We start from the raw sequence: 6,000 nt of genomic DNA, 5'->3' as shown, positions 1-6,000 counted from the left end.
GGATGGGAATAGCGCCCTACTTCGACGTTCAACATCGAAGTAGGGACGTGTAGACGATCCGCGTCCCGCAACATCGAAATAGCGGGGTCCTCCATGGCGGCCATCAGCTGGGGGGTTGAGAGATACTCTCTCTCCAGCCCTTGCGGGGCTCTGTGGTCACCGTGGGCAGCAGCCCTTAGCCCAGGGCTTCTGGCTGCTGCTGCTGCAGCTGGGGGTCCGTGCTGCATATACAGGGTCTGCAACTAGTTGTTGGCTCTGTGTATCTTGCACTGTTTAATGAAAGTGTGTCTGGGAGGGGCCCTTTAAGGGAGCGACTTGCTGTTGAGTCCGCCCCGTGACCCTGTCTGCAGCTGTGCCTGGCTCCCTTATTTCGATGTGTGCTACTTTGCCGTGTAGACGTTCCCTCGCTGTGCCTATTTCGATGTTGGGCTGAGCAACGTCGAAGTTGAACATCGACGTTGCTGGCCCTGGAGGACGTGTAGACGTTATTCATCGAAATAGCCTATTTCGATGTCGCAACATCGAAATAAGCTATTTCGAAGTTGGGTGCACGTGTAGACGTAGCCTTTACCTGCTGTGGTTTCTGCGGCTTTGGAGCAGTTAGAGGAGCACGTTTGTATCCCGAAGTCACATCACTGATTATTGTATTGCAATTGCATCTCGTTTCACAGCACGTGCCCATACGTGCCTGTTCGCTCAGTCCTGCCTGCAGGGCTCTCACATCCCCAAGCCGCAGAGCACGCTGGGAAGGAAGGCTCGTCTCATGAGCCACTTCCCAAACGTGCCATTCCGTGGACCACCCGGAAGGGCTCGGTGTCCGGGGGTGAGCCCTGCACCACAGCTTGAGCACCACATAAGTATAGGGCAAACAATTGGAAAATGTCAGGCCCGGGCTCTTTTTCCGTGTGGGGCTTTTCCGCGTACAGTGCTGTGGACTGGATGACTCCTGGGTAAGCCAGGACTGTGGAACTGAACTGCATGGGGCAGCCCGGAGATGGGGCCCTTACAGGGGCAGGGAAGCAGCAAAAATGGTAGTAGGAAAACCGCTACTGCGGCAGGTATTCTGTAAACTGATGGTCTGGCTTGTGCTTGGAACCGGCAGGGCTCAGCCGGAAAGCGCAACGTGGGGCTACCACAGCTGATAGATCCCTGCAGGAGGCCCAGGAGAGAGACCTGCTCCTGCACCCTGTGGCTGAGCAGTCGGCTCAGGGCTGTGTCCCAGGGTGCGCAGGGCAGCAGACAATGGGGGGGGCCGCTGTCGCTGCCAGTCACCCTGTGGTATTTGTCTCTTCTTAGTGCAGGACTCTCACTAAGGAAGGGGGCGCGGGGCGTTTTCCTGGCCACGGCTGGGACTTTCACACACCCGGCTGCGCGGCTGTGTGGAGCGGGGTGGGGATGATGCTAGTCGGGAGAGGGTTACAAGGTGGATTCAAAGCGCAGGAACCCACCTTCCAACGGGAGACCGCAGAGGCCGAACCGCTCAGCGCCTCAGAGGGACGGCCGGGGGCGCGTCGGCCATGGGGAAGGGCGCGGAGACCAGAGGGCACCGCAGTCCAGCAGGGGGAAAAGCCCGACCAGCGGGGCGCTGGCGCGAGACAAACTGGGCCTGGCAAGGAGCGCCAATTGTCACAGTGAGAGATGGGCGTGCCCCCCCCACACGCACACGTGCAGGCACACGCACACGCGCACGCACACACACGACAGGTCACCGGAGGTGGTGGCACCTGCTCTGCCCCAAACTGCAACCGCGTTCTGAACAATGTGCTCCACGGCCTGTTGTCCCAGCGCTGCCCAGAGCTCAGCACGGCAGCACCTTGGCGTTGGGGTGAGCCCGGGGAAGGGGCCCTGTGGCTGCAGCGAGCCCCACCTCCTGCCCCAAGGCCAGAGCCTGCCTGGCCCCCACCCCAGGCCTCTCCTGCCTTCCATAGGAAACAGTCGCGGCTGGCAGCCAGGCCGTAGGCCCGATCCTGTACAGCACTCCCTGCCGGGCAGGGATCACCCCCCCCACGCCCACTCTGGGAACCTCCCCAAGACCCCTGTTCCCCCCACCTTCCCCTTTTGCAGACCTGGCGCCGGAGGGATGAGCAGTGCCATGACCAGCAGGTTGCACCCCCTCTGCTGGCTTTGTGCCCCTTAGGTCTGGCCCCTGCCTTGCTCAGGCGGGCTGGCATTTCCCTGCCCTGTGTCGCTTCCTTGGAGCCAGCCGCAGGCAGGGGCATTCGCGGTGTGTCGCTGGGCCCAGCAAAGAGGGAGGCCTGAACTGACCAGTGGGAACCCCCGGCGTGTGGCGGGCTCCAGGCCACAGTGCTGCCAGGTCCATGCGTCGGGGTAAGTACTGGGGAGGCTGAGGCAGGGGCGGGTTACGAATGGGGCGAAGCGGGGAGACCTGAGTGAATGGCGTCGACCCGAGACAGGGCCTGTGCTCAGGAGAACACAACTCCCTCTTCCGTTTTGTTGTTAGAAATCCCCCTAACTGCAGCTTTCCAGCTTCACCCCCCAGCAAGCCCCTGGAAGGGGCGTGGGACGGGAGGGCAAAGCTGGATCCCCAGCCCATCCGGGTGGGGCATCGGTGGACCCACAGTGGCACCCTGTGGCTATGTGGAGGAAGGACATCCTTGGCCCCGGTCACAGACAGATCCGAAGGAGGGGAATTATAAAGTAGGCAGTTTCTCTTTTGCCAGCGAACAGAGGCTCTCGACTGGAGAAGCCTCTACCACTCCTAACCGATCTCATCCCCTCGTCAGAAACCGACCCCCAAGCGCCGAGAGAAGCAACCTGGCCCCTCCAGCGGGCAATGCCAGAAGAGAACTGACAGCCACGATTCCAAGAGTTGTCCCTTTTCCCCTGACCTGCCTTTCTGGAGGAAACTTTGCCCTTGTTTTCAGGTAGGCAAAGACTCTTCCTTCTCCATTGGCCACCTCCATACTCATTCCTGCTTCTTTTGCAGCTGCTGCAGCCGGGAGCAGGGGAACTAGCTTTTCAGTGCCAGCTTGGCTTTGTGCATATCCCGCACAGGGTGCTGCTGCGGGCAGCCTCTGGAGCCACTTGGAGGGGAAGGGTTTGGTTTGCAGGCAGCTGCTGGAGCAACTAGCCCCAGCAACAGCCGTGCACAGGACTGCTCCCTGGGTAGCTGTCTGCCTGCGTGCGTACTTGGGGCAATTCTCTCATGGGAGCAGAACTGGGGATGAGGCCTCTTCTGCAGGGAGGCTTTTTGGGGAGCGATCCTGCAGGTTCTGCTCCTGCCAAGACCACGGAGAAGTTCAGCCCCTGGCATGTGAACTCGGGTTTCAGGCAGGGGCCGGGGGCTAGGAAGTCCCTCTGAAACATGCTGGGCCGAAGTAATCTCTGGTGGAACGCTGCTGAAGCCAGGGGCCATACCAGAGGGACACCCTGGGCCTGCTCTTGCGGTACTGGAGTGTTGATTTGCTACACAGCCCGAATCTCGAGCCCTGTGGGCAGCCCTTGGGCTTTCGGCGCACAAGAGCCCTGGGCGCAGTGCGGTGTAGGATCTGACAAGCGTGTCTCTCCGTGCGGGGGTACCGGGCAGGGCTGGAGCCGGCCCAGGCGGGGCCGTCGGCGGGAGTGCTGGTGTGTGCGTGGCTGCTCTGGCTGGGCCGAGGGGCTGAAGGAGCGTGCAGTGATCTCATGCACGCTGCTTGAGTCACACACCGACATGGGGATGTGGCGGGCTCACTCCTGCTGCAGTGCCTGGGCTGCTGGGTGTGGCTAACAGGCAGGGCACACCAGCCCTGGCCCAGGGGCACACGGCCCCCGAGCTGAGCTTGTTCTCCCCTCACAACAAGGCATTCCCAGACCCCGTCGCCTCCTTCCTGGGCGGTTTGCAGGGTAGAGCTGGGGGCTGGGGGGCTTTACACAGAGGGATCTGCTGGGGAGCACATACCTGGCACTAAGGGAAGGGGCTCGGCGCATGGCCGGACGCACAGAGCCTGCACGTCCCTGAGTGCCGGAGGCAGGCGTCTTCCTGGGCATCTGCTCCAGGTGGGCACGGTGTTCACCCCGTCTTCTGAAGAAACCCCACGCCCGGGACAGCGCTGGAGCAGGGGCTGGCTGCCTATGGGGCTGCAGGGGGCACTGCCGGCAGATGGGTGCGATCAGTGGGCTCCTGGGCTCCCTGCAGTGCAGCACAGGTGTCAGGGTTGGACCCCAGGACCCCTGCTCCCCCACACGCGGCGCCAATAGCAGGAAAAGCAGGACCCAGGGGCTCTCTCAGAGCAGCACTGCAGAGTGGAACGCCCTTGTGCCTTGGTCACTTGGGGCAGGCTGCCCCAGCGAGCCGCTGTCCCCGGGAGCAAACCACAGCTGGTGGCTTTAACTCAGCTCCTTCCGTGCGGCGTTAGCCTGGCGCAGGCACTGGGACTCGGGCGTGGGAGGAGGCGGCACTCGGAGGTACCAGGTGGGAGGCACACCTGCGGGGAGCCCCACGGTGGGGAGCCGGGAGCGTCGGCGCTGGGCCAGAGCTGTGTGTGGGACCCTGGCTCTGCGCAGAGGCTCAGAGGCACGGAGCCGGCCGTTCCGGTGTGCTCGGCGGTCCGCAGGCTGCCTCCATTCAGGGCTGGGCCGGGGGGGGTCCCTCCTGTTGGCAGGCTGGTGTCCTGCTGCTCCCTGAGTGGCGGGAGTCTGTACCGTCCTGGTGCGGCTCCTGCCTTCCCCCGGCACAGCCAGGGCTGCCCAGTGCGCAGGGAAGGGCCGTGGGGACCGAGGATGGAATGAGTTCGTCGTGCGCACCAAGCCGGGCGGGGAGCGTCTCGGGCGGTGCACGGCGCTGCTCTCTCTCCCCCAGGCACTCGGGGCGGGAGAGGCGCCCTACCATGCCGCCAGCGAGCACAGAGCCGGCAGCGTGGCCTAAGGCGCACTGCCAGCAGAGGGGCGCGGATCAGTGGGCTCCTGGGCTGGGCTCCCTGCAGCGCACATGCCCCGACATAGCCCTCTAGTCTCCCTCAGGCGCTCGAGGTGGGGCGTGATAGATGGGGGAGGGAGGCGCTGCGGTGGGGGAGGGTGCGGTAGAGGGGGGAGAAGTGCAATAGATGGGGGAGGGGCATGGTAGATGGGGGCGTGCAGTGGCAGGGGAGGGTGCGGTAGATGAGGGAGAGGTGTGATAGATGGAGGGGGCGTGTTGTGGTGGGGGAGGGTGCAGTAGATGGGGAGGGGTGTGATGGATGGGGAGGGATGTGATAGATGGGGAGGGGCTTGATAGATGAGGGAGGGGTGTGCAGTGATGGGGGAGGGTGCGGTAGATGGGGGAGGAGTGCAGTAGATGGGGAGGGGCTTGATAGATGGGGGAGGGGCGTGCAGTGGTGGGGGAGGGTGCGGTAGATGAGGGAGAGGTGTGATAGATGGAGAGGGGCGTGTTGTGGCGGGGGTGGGTGCGGTAAATGGGGAGGGGTGTGATGGGGAGGGATGTGATAGATGGGGAGGGGTGTGCTGTGTTGGGGAGGGTGTGGTAGATGGGGGAGGAGTGCAGTAGATGGGGAGGGGCGTGATAGATGGGGAGGGATGTGATAGATGGGGAGGGGTGTGCTGTGTTGGGGAGGGTGCGGTAGATGGGGGAGGAGTGCAGTAGATGGGGAGGGGCATGCAGCGGTGGGAGAGGGTGCAGTAGATGGGGAGGGGCGTGATAGATGGGGAGGGATGTGATAGATGGGGAGGAGTGTGCTGTGTTGGGGAGGGTGCGGTAGACTGGGGAGGGTGCAGTACATGGGGAAGGGCGTGCAGTGGCGGGGGAGGGTGCGGTACATGGGGAGGGGTGTGATAGATGGGGGAGGGGCGTGCAGCGGCGGGGGAGGGTGTGGTACATGGGGAGGGGTGTGATAGATGGGGGAGGGGCGTGCAGCGGCGGGGGAGGGTGCGGTACATGGGGAGGGGTGTGATAGAGGGGGGAGGGTGCGGTAGATGGGGAGGGGTGTGATAGGTGGGGGAGGGGCATGCTGCGGCGGGGGAGGGTGCGGTAGATGGGGAGGGGTGTGATAGATGGGGGAGGGG

The 6,000-nt window shown here is 63.6% G+C and overlaps 1 protein-coding gene across 2 annotated transcripts in view; it reads left to right on the top strand.

The window, feature by feature from the left end:
- Nucleotides 1-2,648: 2,648 nt before the first annotated feature.
- Nucleotides 2,649-6,000, top strand: part of COL6A2 (collagen type VI alpha 2 chain) — a 43,246-nt gene continuing 39,894 nt past the window's right edge. For both annotated transcript variants that reach the window (XM_075002131.1, XM_075002132.1), the window contains exon 1: nucleotides 2,649-2,885. The gene's annotated coding sequence lies outside the window, so the exon portion shown is untranslated. The remainder of the gene's footprint in view (nucleotides 2,886-6,000) is intronic.

The sequence above is a fragment of the Carettochelys insculpta genome, chromosome 8 (assembly GCF_033958435.1).
Source record: "Carettochelys insculpta isolate YL-2023 chromosome 8, ASM3395843v1, whole genome shotgun sequence".
In the NCBI taxonomy this organism is placed as follows: Eukaryota; Metazoa; Chordata; order Testudines; family Carettochelyidae; genus Carettochelys; species Carettochelys insculpta.
Note: the sequence above shows the minus strand (reverse complement) of the source record. Positions and strands in the feature narration are given on the sequence as shown.